The sequence below is a fragment of the Lithobates pipiens genome, unplaced genomic scaffold, assembly GCF_037356315.1.
Source record: "Lithobates pipiens isolate NorthernLeopardFrog02 unplaced genomic scaffold, aLitPip1_a1.2 Scaffold_8, whole genome shotgun sequence".
NCBI lineage: Eukaryota > Metazoa > Chordata > Amphibia > Anura > Ranidae > Lithobates > Lithobates pipiens.
The window spans coordinates 469,586,765-469,608,049 of record NW_027507903.1 but is presented as its reverse complement, the minus strand read 5'-3'; the positions used below and the strand labels follow the sequence as shown (position 1 = coordinate 469,608,049).

Sequence of the window (21,285 nt, the reverse complement as noted above, 5' to 3'; positions counted from 1 at the left end):
TATTGGCGGTAGGAGCCGAGACAGCTGCCGAGGGACCCCAGAACAGGTGGACTGGGGCCAGGTGGTGGAGGTAAGTATAACATGTTTGTTATTTAAAAAACAAACCCATACAACCCCTTTTTAAGGTTTGACTATGGTTCTCCCTGTGCCTGCATGGGTTTCCTCTGGTTATTCCGGTTTCCTCCCGTACTCCAAAGACATGCTGGTAGGTTAATTGGTTCCTGTCTTAATTGGCCCTAATATATATATGTATGTGAGTTAGGGACCTTAGATTGTAAGCTCCTTGAGGGCAATGTAAACCGCTGCGTAAATTGACGGGGCTATATAAGTACCTGAAATATAATGTGATTTATTTTTTAATTTTTTTTTGTATTATTTGCAAAGATTTCAAACAAACATCTTTCACGTTGTCATTATGGGGTATTGTTTGTAGAATTTTGAGGAAAATAATGCATTTAATCCATTTTGGGGGGAAAAAGGCTGTAAAATAAGAAAATTTGGAAAAAGTCAAGCGCTGTGGATACTTTCTGGATGCACTGTATGTCAGCCTCTTTTCATTCCCCGCCTGTCTCTTTCCCTGAGCTGATTGCACCTGCTCAGGGTGTGTTGTGCCGAAAGACTAGATATACACCTCTGACAGTCCATTGAAAACTATGGACATAGCATGCTTCTAACTACCTGGGGAGCTGAGAAAATATCAGACCTGATGGGAAAGACTAGAATGTGAAGAGTGGATTTCATCTTTTGCCAAATTTCTGCCATCTGACTATTTTTTTCCTGGATGCTTAATCTTTGATTACCTATTGCCATTATTTACGCATTTCTGGAATTGTAAATACAAGATTTTTATTGTGGCTTTCAAGACATTTTTTGAATAGTTGAGCTATCTGTGGTTAGTTACTATTGGGTTGTCCCTCTCTTTCCATTTGTTGCAATGGATGAGTACAAAGTCATCCTTTATAGCTGTGTGTTATCTCCTGACTTAGGACTTTTCTCTGCGTCAATATGGGGTTCTGTCCTTATCTAGGTGTGTTTGCAGTCATAAATGGATCAGTGCTGTCCACTCCCATGTAGACTCCATTTCCATCAGATGATCACAACCTCTATGCAGCAAGCTTCGTGGATTACTTCCAACACCTCATTGTACAGCCAACAGGTTATGTGTAAATTCCACTTTACATATTTTATTTATCTGTACATGTTCAGTGGGTTTTTTATGTTGCATGCTGTCAGTGGATTGTGTGTTTTTGTATACCTGCTAGTCCTTGATCTGTTACACTTACAGAGAATAACCTTTCGAGGTAGAGGGATTGATTTCTGGTATCTTCTGGGCATGATGCCTTAGCCAGGTTGGTTACCCTGTCCTGTGGGCTCATCTAGGGTGGTAGAGGGATTTCCGGTTACTTCTGAGCATGCCACAATATCCAGTCTTGTTATCCTGTCCTGTGGCCTTATCTAGGAGTGTAGAATGATTCCTGGTTCCTTCTGACCATGCCACCAAATCCAGGCTGGTTATCTTGTTATGTGGGCTCATCTAGGGAGGTAGAGGGATTTTTGGTTACCTCCTGTGCATAGTCTTGTCTGGTTATTTTGTTCCGTGGGCTCATCTAGGTGTGTAGAGCGATTTCTGGTTCCTTCTGACCATGCCACCATATCCAGGCTGGTTATCTTGTCCTGTGGGCTCATCTAGGGAGTTAGAGGGATTTTTGGTTACTTATGTGCATAGTCTTGTCTGGTTATCCTGTATTTGGGAACCATCTAGATCAGGGTTGACAAACTCCATTGCATTGCGGTCCTCATCAGCATTATGGTTGCTCTCAAAGGGCCAGTTATATCTGCATTGGTGTTCTGTCTGAGCAGTCTCCAATTTAAGTTTATTTCTGGATGATAGCAGCGGAGTGTGACCCTCCTTTTCAACTGGTATAGAATTTTAGTATTTCCATAATAATTATAAGCAGATGTCGAGTCTCCCATCCTCGCTTACATCACAGTGCAACCCCCTTACCTTATGCTGCTGCAGAGAAGAAGCTAGGGGCAGAGCTGGGAGGCAGAAAGTGTGGGGTCTGGAGGAGTGCTGGAGTCAGCTGCGAGAGTCTGAGAATGCTGAGACCAGGGGAAGCAAGGACAAGGGGGTGCTCTGGCTGCACAGAGAGGCGCAGGATCTATCAAGTATCCTCTCTGCTGCTGAGACGAGCCTCTCCACAGTGGCATAGAGATGCACAGGATCTGGTGGGGGACTTCTGTCCTCTCTGCTGCTGACACAAGATGGAAGCTGGGACAGGAGAGGTGCGAGGGCCAATTGAAATGGCATGGCTGGCCCGATTTGACCCTCAGACCTTGTGTTTGCCACATGTGATCTAGATAAAGTCCTCTCAGTACATACAGTATAGCAGAGACTCGTGTATGATCCGTTTCTTTGTGGGCTGTTGTAATGAAGCGATCTTGGTATACACATGATTTTATTGCATGTCTAGTGTTGACTATTATCTGTATTGTGTTCTGAGGGTGAGCTCTCCAAGCAAAATGTGAGCTGAAATCCATCTGTATATGCAAATATTCTTATACTGTGTATATAGTACGGAGGAATACTCTGGGCATGTACTGCTAGCTGGATTAATAGTGATCTGGTTATTTTTATCTTCAGGACAATTTATAAGCTGAGGTAGTGCTCAAACACCAGGTGTCATAAATACGTTGGTTATTCTTTTACTAACCTACGTCATGAAATAGTTGCTTTATCTTTGTACATTGCATTACAGGCAGCAATTATTTAGTATGTTATAATCATAGTCTCCACATCTGAGTTTTTAGTGGCCTCAGCCTGGTGGTCAGCGGCGGGGTAAGTACTTGATGTCCGTTTAGTTGTATTAACAGGTCGAGGAAATTTTTACGGCTTAAATCGGTATCTGTAGATTTACTATTCAGAAAATACCACTTTATCTGTGTACCGGCATTTATCAGGATCTGACTTAACGCCGGACTATCCTGTCTGGATTGATTACATATTTGAAGAAAGGTGGGGGCTGCTCAGACCTATATCCCTTTACTGATGAGAGATTTTCAACAAGTAGTTCAATCATATCATGGTTATTTGATTATATCTGATATGTATGATATGACTACAAACAAGTTGTTAAATCAGTAGGAAAGGTTATATTGCTCATGTAGCCAAATATTGAAGAGACAGCTGCCATACAGTGTTGTAGGGTTATATCATATTGCAGTTTTCATAGTACTACCTGGAGGTTTGTAGAAGAATGGGGGCATGACGATGTTCATAGGTATTTAATGTCCCATTTTAGCTTGTGACAGACTGGAAACTAGCTTAATTTCTCCATTTATTGTACCTTCCTCCAAGATAAGCCGATGCTGGGGATGTCACCTTTTCCCACCCCCAAAGGAATAAACATATACAACCAGCATGTTTATAGCAGGATCTTGGCAATTAGTAGCACTCAATACCAATTTGCTGCTTCTAGAATAAGCAAAATACTTTCTTGTATTAAGAGACGTAGGGGTTGATTTACTAAGACTGGAGAATGTAAAATCTGGCGTAGCTGTCCAATTAACTTCAGCTTGTTCAATTAAGCTTTGATTTAAAAAATAAATAAATAAATCAGGAGCTGATTGGTTCCTATGCAGAGCTGAACCAGATTTTGCGCACTCCAGTTTTAGTAAATCACTCCCAATAAACTCAGAGAGATGGTGAGGTTGATTTATTAAGAGTTATTATTATTGTACAGGATTTATATAGCGCCAACAGTTTGCACAGCGCTTTGCAATATAAAGGAAGACAATACAGCAACAATACAAGAGAGTAAAGAAAGTCCTGCTCCTGGGAGCTTACAATCTACTAAGGATGGTCTGGTTTACAAAAGGTAATAACTGTAAGGGGTGAACTGATGGGAGAAATATTTGGTTATTAGGTGAAGGTAGGCTTCCCTGAAGAGATTCGTTTTCAGGGATTGCCTAAGAGTGGACAGAGTAGGAGATAGCTGGACAGATTGCGGTAAGGAGTTCCAAAGGTTGGGAGAGGCTCTAGAGACTAGCATGGGAGTAGGAGACGAGAGCTAGAGAGCAGGAGGTCTTGGGAGGGATAGAGAGGACAGTTTGGTTGATATCTCCATTAGCTCCTACTCCACAGCTATTACCTTTTTTGTATGACTTGACCCTCCCCCCTGGATTGTAAGCTCTAGTGAACAAGGGCATCCCTGATTCCTCCTGTATTGAATTGTATTGTTGCTACTGTCTGCCCTCATGTTATAAATCACTGTGTAAACTGTTGACGCTATATAAATCCTGTATAATAATAATATTTGGAGACAAGATTGGTGATGTGGCTCAGTGCAGAGTTGTTAATGGCTTTGTATATTATTGTTAATGTTTTGAAATGTATTTTTTGGGCGATGGGAAGCCAGTGAAGGGAATGGCAAATAGGGGTTGTTGGTGTGCTTGATAAATAAAGATTTTATAAGGTATGAGTCTGACAGCAGCATTCATTATAGGACTGGAGAGGGGATAGCCTATGAAGAGGTAGGCCAATGAGTAGGGAGTTAAAATAGTCAATGGTAAGAGATAACAAGGGAGTGAATAAGTTGCTTAGTGGTTTCAACTGTTAAAAAGGAACGTATTATGGAGATGTTATGAAGGTGAAGTCTACAAGATTTGGACGGTGATTGGATTTGGGTTTGAAAGGACAGGTCAGAGTGCAGGATTACACCTAGTACCCTGGCATGAGGGGAGGGACTGATAGTATTATTCATCTTGATGGAGAAATCAGGGGAGGGGACACGGACAGGAGGGAATATTCTGAGCTCAGTTTTAGAAATACTGAGTTTTAAGAAGTGGTGTGACATCCATACTAATATGTCAGCTAGTAATGTGAGAGGAGACTGAAGGGGTGAGGTGAGGAATAGTGAGAGAGATTTGGGTATCATCAGCATGGAAATGGTACTGGAAGCCGTGGGACTTTTTCAAGTGACCAATGGAGAAGAGGAGGGGTCCAAGGACAGAACCTTGGGGGACCCCTATAGAAAGAGAAAGCGGAGAGGAAGAGACAGAGTTCTAGGTAACACAAAAGGAGAGCTGTGTTGGATAGAAGGAGAACCAGGAGAGAACAGTTTTCAAGAGTTGAAGATGTCTCCAAAAATGTGTTGTCAATATTTACTTCAGTTATGTGAAAAGCAAATTGCCGCTTACTTTGAATATCCAATCGCATGCAGATGCTTTTCACATGAACGGATAAGTGAAGTGAATATTTGTACAATTTTTGCAGTGAAGATTCTCAACTCCATAGTGGATTAATCCAATAATGTGTCCCTTTACAAAGCATTAGTAAGACCTCATCCGGAATATGCAAGCTTCTTGCTGCGGTCATCAACCCATATGTCACAACTGTGTTTTGAGTGCAGCAGGGACAAGCTGATTGGCACTCTGGTAGTATTGGATTCTGACCCTGACTATAGTTGATTTTAGGAATTCTCCTCAATAGAGCAGCATTGTGCGTCAAGAGAGGTAAGCTTTTTTTTTTTTTTTTTTTTTTTTTTTTTTTTTCCCCCACAGGGAGAGCTTTTAATACTCGTTTCATTTAACAGCACAATTTGTTTGATATGGCACACCTAAATTATCACTGGTACAGCCATTTTCTTTCCGAATTCACATTGGTGAAATGATGTTGGCCTGTGTATGGTCAGGGTGTAGTATAAATACATGTGCATCTGCAGGGTCCAACTTCTAGTGAGTCGGTTTTGTGGCATAAACTCCATGGAAAAAAGGAACACTGTAAAAGGGTGGTTGATAAGTCACAAGATGAATACAGGAACATCTCTAAGTCACCTAATATTTCTTGGACTAGCATTACATCTTGTACCATTAAAAAAAGTTCTGTCTTATTTGAAAGAAATTAATACTAAGCTGCTATAAATACTGTAGCTGCTGACTTTTTTAATAAAAGGACACTCTCACCTGGCCAGGGGTCCAGCACCATCCTCATCCGAACCATTTCTTCTCCGAGTTTGGTCCCGGTGCCAGCATGTTTAGTGTGGGCAGCCGACTGTTATTCTGTGTTTTCACAGCTGCAAATAAGCTAGCCGTGCTGCGCTTTGTCAATGGTCCTGCAGCCTTCTGGGACCTGTGTCGTGTCCCAGAAGTTTGTAGGCAAAGAGAAGGGAGAAGTTCTGCTCTAAGGAATGGAATGGAGCAGCTGTATATCTATTAAAAACAAGCTGTCCACCAAAAAATTTGTGATCATGCAAGGAGACTAGTAAGTAGGCCACCAAAAGATCTGTGACAAGCCTGAAAGAGTTACAAGCCTCAGAGGCTGGGGTTGGAGAGATTATACACATAATGTGCCTGCTTCATTAGTTATGGCTTTGTGGGAGAGCAATCCCTTGTTAACTAGAATGCACTTGACATGTCCTATGCACTTTGCCAGAAGGCATGCAGAAGACTGAAGTCAGCTGGAAGGAAGGTTTTATGATCTGAGAAGAATTTAACTTCATAGCCATTGGATCTAACAACTTTTTTGGCTTAGCTCAAACCATGCACAAATATACCATCCCCACCGTGAAGCATGTTGGTGATGGCATCATGCTGTGGGATGCTTCTATGCTGTAGGCTATGAAAGACTTGTGAAGGTAGTGGGGAGAGCGAGTAAAGCAAAATGCAGGAAACCTGATAGTCTGCAAAAACAGGAGCTTAGTGAGATTTGCCTTTTAACAAATCGGTCATCAGAGTAAAGCCAAAACTACACAAGAGTAGTATAAACAGAATGTTAATGCACTGGAATGGCCCAGATCCAAATCCATTGGAGAACTGGCTGAAAAAAAAAACGTTAACAGAGAAGTGTGGGCTACATTAAAAAAAACATTTATATTCATCTATATGGCTGGGGCAGCTATCTTCCGCTATCTTTAATCAATTCGGCCCCAGAAGGATTTGCCCCCTTCCTGACCAGGCCATTTTTTTGCGATACGGCACTGAGTCGCTTTATCAGACAATTGCATGGTCCTGCGATGTTATACCCAAACAAAATTGATGTCCTTTTTACCCCACAAATCAAGCTTTCTTTTGGTGGTATTTGATCACCTCTGCGGTCTTTATTTTTTGCGCTAAAGACAAAAAAGAAAAAGCAACAATTAAAAAAACAAAAAAACACTATTTTGTTATTTTTGCTATAATACATATCCCCAAATTGAAAAAAAAAGTTTTCCTCAGTTTAGGCCGATATGTATTTTTCTACGTATTTTTGGCAAAGAAAAATCGCAATAAGCATTTCGTTTGCGCAAAAGTTATAGCATCTACAAAATAGGGGATAGATTTGTCATTTCTAAAATAGCCATTGATTACTGTATAAATGTCACTGGCAGGGAAGGTGTTAACTGTGTTCCCTATGTGTGTTCTAACTGTAGGGGGATGGGACTGACTAGGGGAGGAGAGAGAGATTGGTGTTCATACTTGATGTGAACACACGATCTGTCTCCTCTCCCCTGAGAGAACCGGATTTGTGTGTTTACACACACAGATCCTGGCTCTCACTGTGTCACGAGCGATTGCGGGTGCCCGGTGGTCATCGGGTACGCGCATCGGCTTTGGGGACACGCGGTGGGTGCGTGCGCACACCTGCTGTGATGTCTTAAGGGAGCAACATACAGCTCCCCGAAGGACCTGCTGGTTTTTGTTGGGCTTACCGTTACCTCACCTGTTCACTGTGTCCGTCTTAGGGGTCCCGTTGAGAGAGTGGATTAAAGAATGTTAGCTCCGACACTTCCTTTTTCCAAATATTTATTTGAAAGAACATGAAGTTTTGCAATAGAGGGATGGGAGGTTAAGGGGGATTCAAGTACCTTGTAAATGTCGGTTAGAGGTATTTCCTTGATCCAGAGGACAAACAGCTTCCATAGGCTGAATCTGGCAACCACCGGATAGGTCTCTCTCACTGACCTAGCAGCCAGTGAGATGCTCGAACAAAGTCTCTGCCACAGACTTGTCAATTCAACAGAATCGTTGTGCAATCCTCTGCCACAGGAAAGCACAACCAGCAACTTGTAAAGTTAAAGAGTTGTCACACAGTACCAGTTTATTTCAGACGATACTGTGTGATAGGTGACCCGGGATGCATCCTCCAACTGAGTCTCCAGGCTCTTCCAGAGATACCAGCCTTGTTGCTCGGTCCTCTCCTGAAAAAAGTCCTCCTCTGGATCCTCCAGTCGCTTAGCTTCTCCCTGCAGGCAAGACAGCACAGGACCATCCCTGGATCGGTAGGCCCCAAGACTTTTGGGCCCACCCTTTCAGTTGCAAAGCCTCGGCCAGCCGGCCCCGAGACATAGACAAAGGCAGCACACACTTCAGGCCAGGAGGACCATGAGGTCGGGATAACGAACCCCAAAAATATGCCGCCTGTACCTTTTAAGTACCCTTACCCAGAATGCACAGCGGGTGAACCACTCCCATCAGGCTATTTCTGAGTAAAAGGGGTACCCAATGCATTCAGCCTGTTGCATTTCCAACACTTACTGGTGGTGACAGCGACACCCAAGGCCAAGTGGAAACTAGCGCAACCCAGCCGAACTGGTACAGAAACCAGAACTTTGACATGATTAGTTTAAGCCAAACTGCAGCTTCAGACAAACTTAAATTTACAAAAATAATAGCGTCTGTATTCAAAATACCAGCGCTACATAGGCATATAGAAAGCCAAAAACGGGAGAGTGCAAATGCCTAGTGCATTACCACCATACACATTTAATAAATCTCAAACAATTGCATACTCAAATGTGAATAAAAACCGGCATATCAAACAACTCCAGCCATGGGCGACGTCATCTACTGCAATGCCACACAGTGGAAGGAGGGCTTGTCCGCCGAAACCCGTAAGCTTCCCAACCATGTGGCATTGGAATAGATGACGTCGCCTATGGCTGAAGTTGTTCGATATGCCTGTTTTTTTAATTCATGTTTGCGAGTATGCAGTTGTTTGAGATTTAATAAATGTGTATGGGGGGTAATGAGCTAGGCGTCTGCACTGTCCTATGTGTGTTTTTTGTAGTGTATTGAAGATTACCCAATCTGAGGAGAGCTACATAGAATAAAACATTACTTGCCAAGATATCACATGAAGCACCTTTTTGTCTGAGCATTTATATAGCATACATACAAGGTGTGTCTAAAAAGTTTGGTGAATGGTATCAGAAAACAAGCAATACAGAAGATACAAACAAATTACCTTTATTGGCCTTCAAAATAATCGCCGTCCTTCATAGCACACTTTTTTTGGGCAACATTCATAAAGCTTTTGGAAACTGTCAGCAAAGGCCTCTTTAGGAATCGATTGCAGAACCCTGCTGTCTCACATTGTTGGATTGCCGCCGAAGCACGTGCCTTTCATGACGCTCTTCAGGCAGAGAAACGGAAGTCTGCAGTCTCCAGATCCAGGGGAAGATTGAGCACAGGTATGCCTCGCTGAGTCAAGAATTGGTTCACATGGATCACACAGTACACATGCGCGTTATCTAAGGTTGCCATATGTCCAGGACTGACCCGGACAGTTCGGGTTTGGAATCATGTATCCGGGTTTCAGACTGTCTGAGACTCATACACATTTTTTTTAGACAGGACTATGGCTGCCCAGCAGGGTTGCTGGCTGCAGGGGTGCTTTTAAATAGTTGTGTGTGTTGTGTGTGTTTTTTTTTTTTTTTTTTTTTTTTTTTTTATATAACAAAAATTTTTTAATCATGACATGTCCTCTTTATTGAGAGACTTGGGGTTAAAAAATCCCAGATCTCTCATTTACCTGTTTCAAAGGAAAAAAAAAAAAATGTTGGATTTAAAAAATAAATAAAAATAAATCTGGTTTATCTGGCCGAGAGGCAGAAGTGACATTGGACATTGCTCCAGTCCTCGCTTGGCTTCCTGCCTAGCCATCAGCCGCACCGGATTGGTTCCATGCTTACCAATGGCTCTGGTAAGCGTGGGAAGGGGGGCGCACCTCTCCTGCTGCTTATAAAAGTGATCTTACAGCGAATCTGCCGCTGGGACCACTTTTTATCTAAAAGTCGGCCGCCTGACTGAGAAAAAAAAAAAAGATACTGGGGTTATGGCAGCTAGTTGCTGCTACAACACCGGTATTTGTTGTATTTAAAGTCATGACGTATATTTACAGCTAGGTGGTCGGCAAGGGGTTAATGTTTTATATGTAAATGTGAGATCCTTTCAATAGTGTGTGTGTGTGTGTGTATATGTATAGGTGTGTGTGTGTGTGTGTATATATATATATATATATATATATATATATATATATATATATATATATATATATATATATAATTTTTATTATTATTTTTTTATTTTAAATAGAACATGTCTCAGTCCTGTCCTGTTCTATTTAAATGGACCCAAACGGAGGTAAACTGATGTAAATGAAGTACATCCGTTTTAGCATCTGCCGTGGACTTATGTCTGTTGTCAGCCACAAGGGATGAATCATTGGTTGGTAAGGAGGTGGCACCTGCTGGCATACTAACAACCAGTGACTCATCACTGCTGTCAGCAGCAGGAATAAGCCATTGGTTGTTAAAGGAGTATTTAAACCCAAAATCCAAAATATATTATATTGCACCTTACCAGTCATCAGATGTGGTGGCTGCATACATTTTCTTTTCTTGGGCTTTTTTTCCCTCTCTGTTTTAACTTGATGATCTGACCAGTAACTCATTTCCCCTCTGCCAGACCCTGACCATTTTAAAGCAGAGCTCCAGCCCCCCCACCAAAAAAATGAACTATTACTATTGGAACACTTACTTGTCCAGCAATCCTGCGGTGTCCTCACCCAAGCTGAGTCTTGAATTGGCATCGGGTAAAGGGATTTGCGGCTTCACAACCAGTTTTCTACTGCACGTGCACAAATCGTGCTGTGCTTTCTCAACGGGCTGGCTGTGGCAAGGGCCGAACTTCCAGCTGAGTTAGCTGTGGCAAGTAGGGGGAGCTGGTACCTGTCAAAACCAGTTACCCGCCCCCCCCCCCCCCCTCACCACATCTGGCACCTTGTGGAAGGGGGGGGGCGGGTAACTGGTTTTGACAGGTACCAGCTCCCACTACTTGCCACAGCTAACTCCGCTGGAAGTTCGGGGAGGAAAATAAGCAAAGCTTCCCCTTTTGGGTGGAGCTCCACTTTAAATTGATATAATTTGCTGCTCAGTGATTGCAGTATTCTAGTTTGCATCTCCCAAGGTAATACTTAAAATCTGGCCTGTTCGTGGGCCCTGAGGACAGGAGTTGAGAACCACTGACTTAGAGCTTTTACATGTGGCTATAGGGTACTGCGTGAATGGTTTGGTGGATACAGTGCATTGAAAAAGCATTCATACCCCTTGACATTTTCCAAAGTTTGTCATATTACAACCAAAAACGTAGATGTATTTTATTGGGATTTTATGTGATAGACCAACACAAAGTGGCACATAATTGTGAAGTGGAAGGAAAATGAGAAATGGTTTTCAATTTTATCCCTGACTTGTCTGGTGTGTTCCTTTTGGCCTTCATGATGCTGTTTTTTCACTAAGCTTCTCTAAAAAACCTCCTGAGGGCTTCACAGAACAGCTGCATATATACTGAGATTAAATTACACACGGGTGGACTCTATTTACTAACTGGGTAAATTCTGAAGGCAATTGGTTCCAAATGATTTTAGTTAGGGGTATCAGAGTAAAGGGGGCTGAATACAAATGCACTCCACACTTTTCAATGTGGAGGGGAAGGGCCAGGAACACCAGCAAAGGGACCTGAAAAGAGGAGGATTGGGGCTGCTCTGTGCAAAACCATTACACAGAGCAGGTAAGTATAACATGTCTAGTATTTTTAATTGTTACAGTGAGACATTAAAACTTCCAAGGGGACAATTGTTTTTTTTATAGTACTGTATACTCAGTCCTGAATGGATAAATAGAAGGTGTAGTGGTGTGCAGACGTTCTAAAATCTTTTGTAGGACCTGGAATAAGGGATATTGTTGTAATCACATGCTGCGGGTGGTGGGAATTAGCATCACTCTTTGTTTGGGAAGGTTTCCATAGTGACTAAGCTGTCAGTCGGATGCACAATGGGTGCTGTTCAGCTGCTGAACACAAGTTGTCTTTAATGTTGGAAGGCTGTGAGACCCGGATGGCAGGTACAGTGTGATATGGAGGGCTGTGAGACCCAGATGGCAGGTACAGTGTGTGATATGGAAAGCGGAGGAGAGATTTGTATGATTTGCAAATAAGCCTGATCTGCTGTGAATGCTCCCTTGTGTCACACTGTACAGGACGGCTCTTGTGTAACGCTGATATCGGAGACCTGCTGCACCGCGGAGTTGATAATCTGCAGAGCTGCTCCTCTGTACAGTATCCTTCTTTATGTTGCACCATCAGATGTTATTCTGGGCTCATGGTTATTGGGGGTGACACAGATGGATGTGATGGCTCCAATGATTGTCTTCATAGGGTGAGGAGGGCTTGTTGCACCATTCTACAGTGGAATGTTTGTGGGATCAGGGTGTAGACACAAAATGTCTGTGATTTGGGGGAGGGGGATCAGGGCAGTGGTGTGGGTGTGTTGTATGGGGGTGGGGGCAGCGGTGTGTTGTGTGGGGGCTGCGTCGTGGGTGTTTTGTGTGGGGGCAGCAGTGTAGGTGTGCTGTATGGGGGATCAGAGCAGTGTGTGAGGGGGAAGAGGGGAGGCAGTGGTCCATGTAGAGGGGGGCAGTGGTATGGATGCGTTTACTGGAGTTTGGGTTTGTTGGGGGGGGGGGGGGGGGGGGTTGTGATGCAAGGGTTTTGTATTTTGGGGGGCAGCAGTGTGTGTGCGTGTACATATATATGTGTATGTGTGTATGTATATGTGTATGTATATATATATATATATATATATATATATAATTATGAGGGGTAGCAGTGTGGGTGTGTTATCTGGGGGGGGGGAAAGAGGTGCAAGTGGGTGTGTTTTATGTCAGAGGGGCAGTTGTGTGGGTGTATGGTATGGGCAAAGCAGTTGTGTGGACTTGTTGTATGGGGGGGGGGGGGGGGCAGCAGTGTGGGTGTGTTGTATGGGAGGGACAGCAGTGTTTTGTGTGTTGTGGGACAGCAGTGAAGGTAGGAATGTTGTATCGTGTGGAGGGGAAAGAGGTGTGGGTGTGTTTTATATGGGGGAGGCAGTGGTGTGTGTGAGATTTGTATGGTGGGGGGGGGGGGTCCAGCTGTATGGGTAAAGTAGGGAGAGGGTTTAACATGTTGAGTGGGTAGCATTTGGGTGTAGTTGTGTAAGCTATGTTCTGGTGTATGATGGTGGGGGGCGGTGTGTATCATTAGTGGGACTGCAGAGTATATGTGTGTGTGTGTGTGTGTGTGTGTGTGTGTGTGTGTGTATAAATATGGGGTAGTAGTGTGTATGCTATGTTGGGGGGGGGGGGGGGAGGGGTTGTGTGTTTTTGTCATGGGTTAGGGGCAGTGTGTGTGTTACGGAGGGATACAGTGTGTGTACATTATGGGGAGCAGTGTGTGTTACAGAAGAATTCATTGTGTGTGTTGGAGAGGGATGCAGTGTGTGTATTATGGGGAGCAGTGTTGTTGCTCATATATCTGCAGGTTTCAGTTCTTGTGTACATACACACTAAGTCTACACACAATGGCATCTGGAGAACTGTTTTGGGTCTGTGAATAGGGTGAGACTCTGTCCTCATTGTAGAGAATGTTCTGCTCTTTCCCGGGGGCCATTTACAAAGTAAATAATAGCAGCAGCAATGGAACAATTCTCTATTGTTCTGATTTGTATTACAACGGATTAACCATGTACAGTAGTTTGTGGGGATGATTATTTTACACATCCCAGAAGAGAGGAGTACTATGTTGTCTCCTGTTCAGTATACCATGTCGTATAGGCAGTGTGGGGGTCATTTATCTGACATATCCCGGAATAACATGTTTTAAGTAGCCTTGTCTCATGTTCAATGTACCGCATTGTATGTTGTTATTGGAGGTCCTTCTCTGACATATTCTAGAATAATATTGTATGTAACTGAGCCCCGTGAGCGTTGTCTTTACCAGCAGTGCCAGTATGAAGAGGGTAGACTTTGCCATCTCTTCTTGTATCCAGGACAACCAAGTCTGTGCAGTGTGTGGGATGGCAGTGTGCATTATGCACAAAAATCTTATATACAGTCAGTCTTCCATATCCAGAAATTCTCATTAATACGCGATGCGGAGATGTAAGGCTTTCTGCTTGTTCTTGGTAAATATTTTATATCTATTTTTGTGTTTTGGAGTGTTATGATCTTTTCATATACATTCTAGAGTGTGATTTGTGGGTGCTGTGTGGATGTGAGACGTCTGTGAGTTTAATGGTTATTAGGAGTAAAGGCGCCAATAGACCACGTGTCCTATGGCCACTGGACCATGTCACTATTCACTATAGCAGAAGTAGACCTCGCCTACCGAGACTACTCGGATGAATAGCCGAATAGCAGTAGTATAGAAAACCTTGTCCAATTGTTTTTGTTTTCTCTAGGATAAGGTGTTGCGATTGGTGTCTGCATTGCACTTCCCACATCTTTCCTCATAGATTGTGCAACTGTTTAGAAATGCAGCTACAGATAGATAAACCTGCAGTCTACTGCTACGGGGTCTTCTAAAGTGAAGGGCAACAGGGACATCAGTATCCCAAGACCGGGTGGATGCTGCCTTCCTCAGATGGGTTAATCCAATGGAAACTACAAAATGGAAGGCGCATACACCTAGTGCATTTCCAATGACATTTAATGAATGATAAAATCCATAAAAAATGGGTACTCACAAAAAGCAACTCTTAAAGTGGAGGGCCACCCTAAAAAAAAAAAAAAAAAATTACGTAAACATGTCCCTAAACATCTGGAAAAAAAAAGGAAAAACATTTTTTTTAAACTTACCAGAAATGTCTGTTGCTAGGCAGATTGTCCTAATCTGCCACTTCCTACACCGCGGTGATCTTCAGTCTTCTCCTCCTCGTGTTGTCTACTGGGGAAGGTGGTGCGGTGTGTTCTGGGAATTGTGTGTGTCCCAGAACACAGCCGGCCATTCACAAAGCGCTGCGTGACTCACGCATGCACAGTAGGAAACGGGCAGTGAAGCCGCAAGGTTCCACTGCCTGTTTCCCTTAGTTGGAATGGCGGCGCCGGGACCTGAGGGACGGGTCGGCCTCGGGCAGCCGACATCGCAGGCACCCTAGACAGGTAAGTGTGCATATTAAAAGTCAGCAGCTACAGTGTTTGTAGCTGCTGACTTTTAAAAATGTTTTATTTTGTTGTTTTTTTTGCAGCTGGCCCATCACATTAATGAGCCATAAAATTGCACACTGTAGAGACGTGCTAAATTATATCATGTGGTGAATCTGACACGGTTTGGGGGTGCACCCCTTTCCTCAGAGCCTAGTCCTAGGTGTGCACACCTTCCATTTTGTATTTTTTTGTAGTTTCCACTACAGGTGCAGCCTTTGCCAATCATGGAACCATGGAACCCTGGTGTTCTAGGGGATGCTAGGGGTTCATTGAGAAAAGAGCTATGGCAGATTGATCTCCTGCCTACACTGACCTCAGTATAAGGACTTCTACATCGACAGCCCCCCCCCCCCCCCCCCAAATGTAGGGGGCACTACAGTTTTCACTGACTAGTCAAGCTAATGTACCATGAGATGTAGGTCAAACTATTTTAGTGGGGGTTCCCTGAGACCTAAAAATTATTTCAAGCGTTTCTCCATGGTAGAAAGGTTGGTCTAGTGCCAGCTAAGGGGTAGAAGGTGCTGCAGTATTGGGTCTTTGCGTCTGCCTTGAGGGGCACTAAACAAGCGTATTACCCAAGCGTTGTCGTCATCATTAGGAAAAGTGGACCGTGTGCATATGAAGTAACACTAGTGCATTGATGTTCTTCCCCCAAAATGAGCTACACTGCTGTTTACACTTACTTTGGCCTTTTATGGTGAAAAGTTTCAGGAGAATATGCGAAGATGGAAATAGTGAAAATTATTAAGTAACAAAGGTGTCCTTTTATGAAACTGTGAACATTGGTGATCCTGAGGATTGCCGCTGATCTCAGCTCAAAAACTGTCCATGAAACAGATAATCGGGGGAGAACAAGTTTGAACACGTTCTCCCGCCAATGGTTTCCGCACACTGAGAATCCTCATTGACTGACACAGAAACGACCCGTTTATGAAGCTGCGATCTCAGTGCTTCACTGGCGATCTGAGTCAGAAGTCACCCTCTCCGATTCACTAGCTAAGAGGTGGAGATTTGGGGAGTGAAGAGAGTGATCTGGGGGGGAAGGAGGAAGATTTCTACCCTGTTCAGACCCCCCCCCCAAGGCACTAACCATGCCCCCCTGTCATATTTATGTGTGTAATATAATAAAAATATTATTTCATTAACCACGCCGTCTGTCCATGTACTGAGTGGTGATAATTTATCACTTCTTAATAAACTGACATCTCTGTGTTTCTGTGAATTTCTGGTACTGTAAAGTCTCATGAAATTCCAGTACCTGGGGGCCGTTCTCCACTGTTTGAAGCGTTTGTAGATCTCTTCACTCCTTCAAAAGGAGAAGCAAGCGACAAAGCTTCATAAACTGGCACTCGAAAACGATCTCCTCTGAGCATGCCAGAGAACGAAGCACTGACTATATTTCACTACTTCATAAACGGACACCATAGACTCTTCCATCGTGAGGCTGTGGATTTTTTATTAAACTTTAGCTGCTGGTTCATATCTCTAATATGAATTCCTTGTTATATTTTCTTGTTTTGATATTCCCAATGTCCTCCTATCTCCTCTGCCCACCCATTCCTATGACAAGAATGGCCACAAGCCCTGGCCCCCTTCTCCCTGCATGCAAAGGTTCCACTCAAGGCATTTATTACCCTTTTTTGTACATTGCTACTATTTTTATAATTATTTTGAACCCTTTTCTAATTTTCCTACATATTTGGTGGGTGAATCTCATCCTTTAGATATTTCCAGGTGGGTTGACCCCCGTCCTTTGCATATCTCCAGGTTGGTGTGTTAATCGAAATGTTTATAAATGGGTGGTGGGTCTTATTGTATATCTGGGAAGGGGGGTGGGTGCATGTATAAATCTATATATGTTTTCTAGGTGCGTGGGTCTTTCTTTTATCTAGATCAAGGATCTTCAAACTATAGCCTGGAGGCCAAATGTGGCCCTCTGCATGATTTAATGTACCCACCTAGGGTCAGTTGCCTCTCACACAGGTTGCACACAGGTCTTCAGGTCAGGCTGTGCTCTCTGTTTCTCCCCAGCTTTTATAGTCGTTGTCCCCCCCAATCTCCACTGATTTCCCAGACAGGCTGTCATTTTACCACCGTTGGTTGCTTGGACCGTTGAGGCGTGCTTGGCCCAGAATTCAAAGGAGGATGGCTCCCAGCCTTGTTGTAAGTGTGTAAGGGTAGACTCTGTTGTAAGCAAAGGACTTTGATAGTCACCCTAAAGTAAGGGGAGAATCTGATGAGGCAGTCATGTAAGGTTCTGATGGACTCAAATTTACTTGGAATTGCTTTGTTTTATTTTACTGAAGTTCTCTCTCTGTTCTGAATCGTATGATAAGTAAAACGTATTAATTTTGTTAAACTTTATTCATTCGTATATAAAACTGATTTTATGTGTCCCGCAAGTATTTGTAAAAAATACAATGTGGCCCTCAAATGGAAATGTTTGGAGACCCTTAGGCTGGGTTCACACTGCAGCGATGCGGGAACGCCGCAAATCCACGGCGGGTTCCCGCATCGCATACCTCCCGGCGGCAGTTCACACTGCCCTATGCGAACTGCTGGGAGTGTCAGTGAAACGTTAATGACACCCCCAGATCAGTTCGCATATCGCTGTGCGATCTGCAAACTCGGACAGGAATCGAATCGCATGGTGTGAACACCCATGCGATCCGATTCTGCTGCGGACCAAAAAAAGGGTCCTGTGCGAGTTTGGGGCGGGTGCGATGCGAATTCAGCCATACTATCTGTATGGCTGAACTCGCATCGCACAGAGATCAGATGTGATTTGCACTGCAGTGCGGTGCGAATCACATCCGGTTCTCGTAGCCACAGCAGTGTGAACCCAGCCTTAATCTAAATGCTGCCAAGTTGGGTCTGATATAGATTTTTGTATATTAATTTAGATATTTCCTGGTTGGTGGTTGTAGTTTTTCTTATTTTTATGTAAAAATGTTACGTTGGTGAGTCTCTTATATTAATCTCAACATTTCCAGTTGGTTGATGTGAGTTTGAGTGGGGATATCTGATATGATGCCTGCAGCTACAGGCATCATTCAGATATCGTCTTTTACAGCCAGAGATTTTATGTATGGTAAGAACAATCATAGCCGCAGTTCAGCAGCTTGATCCTTCTTACAGGTGGTGGTACAGGACATCCCCCCTCCCACCGCCCCCACTGTGTGATCGGTGAGCCAGAGAGAGAATCCGCCACCGCCGGACGTTGATCATAGAGATTTCCGGCGACCAGATGAGGTCCCCTGTCAGCTATATGTCCTTCGGAGGCCCGGATGCGACGTTATGACATCACGTGTGGCCGGCAGAAGTGAACAAAGCCGAGAACTCGGCTGGAAAGAGAGAGAGAGGTTATTTTTATAATCTTAATTTTTCCAGCCTGGAGGAGAGATTTGGGGTCTTTTAGACCCCAAATCTCTCCATAAAGAGGACCTGCCACACACCATTCCTATTACAAGGGATGTTTACATTCCTTGTAATAGGAATAAAAGTGATCAGAAAGTGTAAAAATAATAATGTGAGTACAATAAAAAAAATTCACGTGCGCACAGAATCGAACGCACACGTAAGTCGCGCCCGCATATGTCAACTGCTTTCAAATGACATGTGAGGTATCACTGCGTGCGTTAGGGCAAGAGCAACAATTCTAGCACTGGACCAGGGGTACTCAACCTTTTGAAGAGCGAGGGCCACTTAAGCAACTTGGTAACTAGTCATGAGCCACAATGAGCGGCCGAATGACAGGTTCAAGTCCATTCCGCATATGCAGAGCTGACACAGCCACAGCCCGCTCAGACGGAGGTTCTGATCATGTCAGAACCGATTGTATCAAAAGCAGCTGAAGGCGCCGCAAATCCGATGGTATAACGCCGCTAAAAATAGCGGCGTTTTACCACCGACGCTATGGGCGGCGCAGTGTGAAAGCCCTCTAATAGCAGAAGTCTATGGCTCATTACAGGTAACCTGTAGGTGTTCAGCACTGCACCTGTGGATCAGTTTGAAAGCAGCCCAGATATGCCCATATACACACTGATTTTAGTAATAAACTTACCTTTTAACAACAGTCTTACATTCAGGTCAGTTGAAGCGGCTCTGCTCCGCAACCACTTGCTTCCTCTACCGCCGGCTTCATTCACAATACTCTTGCTCTGGGATGGTGGGTCGGCAACCCACAATCTGGACTTGCCAACCCGCCATCCCAGAGCAGGAGGTCACAGGCCACATCAGAGGGCTCCTTGGGCCACTGGTTGGGCACCCCTGCACTAGACCTTCTATCTAACTCTAAACTGTTAACCTGTAAAAAAAATTAAGAGTCGCCTATGGAGATTTTTAAGTACCAAAGTTAGGTGCCATTCCACGAGTGTGTGCAATTTTAAAGTGTGACATGTTGGGTATCTTTTTACTCAGTGTAACATCATCTTTCCCATTTATACAAAAAACTCAAGCTAACTTTACTGTTTTTTTTTGTTCTTTTTTTAAGTCACAAAACTGTTTATTTTTCCCCCCCAAAAAAACGCACTTGAGAAATTGTTGTGCAAATACAGTGTGACAAAATAAGTTGCAACAACCGCCATTTTATTCCCTAGGGTGTCTGCTAAAAAAAATATATACTGTTTGGGGGCTCTGAGTAATTTTTACATGTAGGAGAGAAGTGCCAGAATAGGCCCCTTATGAAAGTGGTTAAGAAGCTTTAAATGATTAGTGCTCATCCAACAGCTGACTTGGCAGCCACTAGATCTGAAACACCTTCATATGAACTCTGAAATCTTCTTACTGCCACATTAGAGCGTTCAGTATCTTCCCCACAATGATGCTTTCCCTGCTGCCTGGTCAACTTTTTTTGATCATTTTGCAATCTTCTGAAATAAACACTACCATTTTTTTTTCTTCTGTGGTTCTGGCCAACACTGTGCTCTTGGTAAAAGTTTTTTCCATTATTTTGCCTTTTAGAAACCTTAAATTGGAGTGTTAATTGCTGTCATTAATCTTCACATAATGTTACAAACACCTCTAGGTAAATCAACCCTATTGCACATCTTTGTGCCCACCAAACCTTCAGTTACAACACTAACAACCAAATTTAACAGAACGGGGCCTAGTACAGAGCCATGTGGTACACCACTAGTGATTGGACTCAAAATGAAACCCAAAAGCAAACATTCATTATATTACAGTTTATCAATTCTTAGGTGCGATGGCTGCATTTGTTTTCTTTTTTAGGTTTTCCTTTTTTTCATCTGGTGAGTTGGACAGTGTCTGTTTTTCAAAAGAACAAGCTCTTCTTGCAAATGTATCAGTTGCAGGGATGAGACATACCATTTAAGGCCCCTTTTACACGGGCGGACCGATTGGGTCTGCCTGTCAGGTGTTTTTTTTTTTTTTTTTTTAGGCAGACCTGATCGGACCCTCCATTGCCTTAAGTGGCGGGTGTCATCCGATCCTGTCCGCTAAAAACAGACTGTTCCCCATCCGTCTATTGGAACGGATGACAGATGGATGTAAACGGACAGGCGGTCCTTTTTATATAAACCGCCCATTGAGAAAAGTGTCCATTCTGCATTAGCGGAGCGGACACAGACCAGTCATCCACCTGCTAAGCGGGGATTAGCGGAGAGATCCCCTGTTGAGCAGGCGGACTCCGGCAGTTGTGTAAAAGTGCCCTAACACTGACGGGAATGCATACAATGATCAACTTTTATTTATGTAAATCCCCAAAAATGTATTTATCCCAAAAATTCAAAAAAAAACTGCTGTAATTGCTTATAAAGTGTGAGCTGGAGTTCAGCTGCAATTTGTTTGGTGTAGTTAAATCCGCTAGTACATCTAATGCTCCCCTCATCCCTGACTGACAATGCTGCTGTCCAAAGGTGCCCCCTTTTATCCAAAGTGGTGTCTGTATAATGCAGCAGGTGGTGTTAGCCAGATCATAGTTGAAGGGGAAAAAAAAAAAGCCGACCAAGCGGTACACTCCTCTTGTCACTCGTTATTGGCTATG

General features: G+C 43.5%; 1 protein-coding gene across 21 annotated transcripts in view; it reads left to right on the top strand.

Moving 5' to 3' along the window:
* EPS8 (EGFR pathway substrate 8, signaling adaptor) overlaps positions 1-21,285 on the top strand; it is a 293,475-nt gene that overhangs the window by 194,071 nt on the left and 78,119 nt on the right. For 8 of the 21 annotated variants that reach the window (XM_077468599.1, XM_077468604.1, XM_077468603.1 and 5 more), the window contains exon 1: positions 1,016-1,156. The exons of 4 other annotated variants lie outside the window; for them this stretch is intronic. The gene's annotated coding sequence lies outside the window, so the exon portion shown is untranslated. 9 more of the 21 variants (XM_077468606.1, XM_077468608.1, XM_077468607.1 and 6 more) reach the window with 6 other exon arrangements.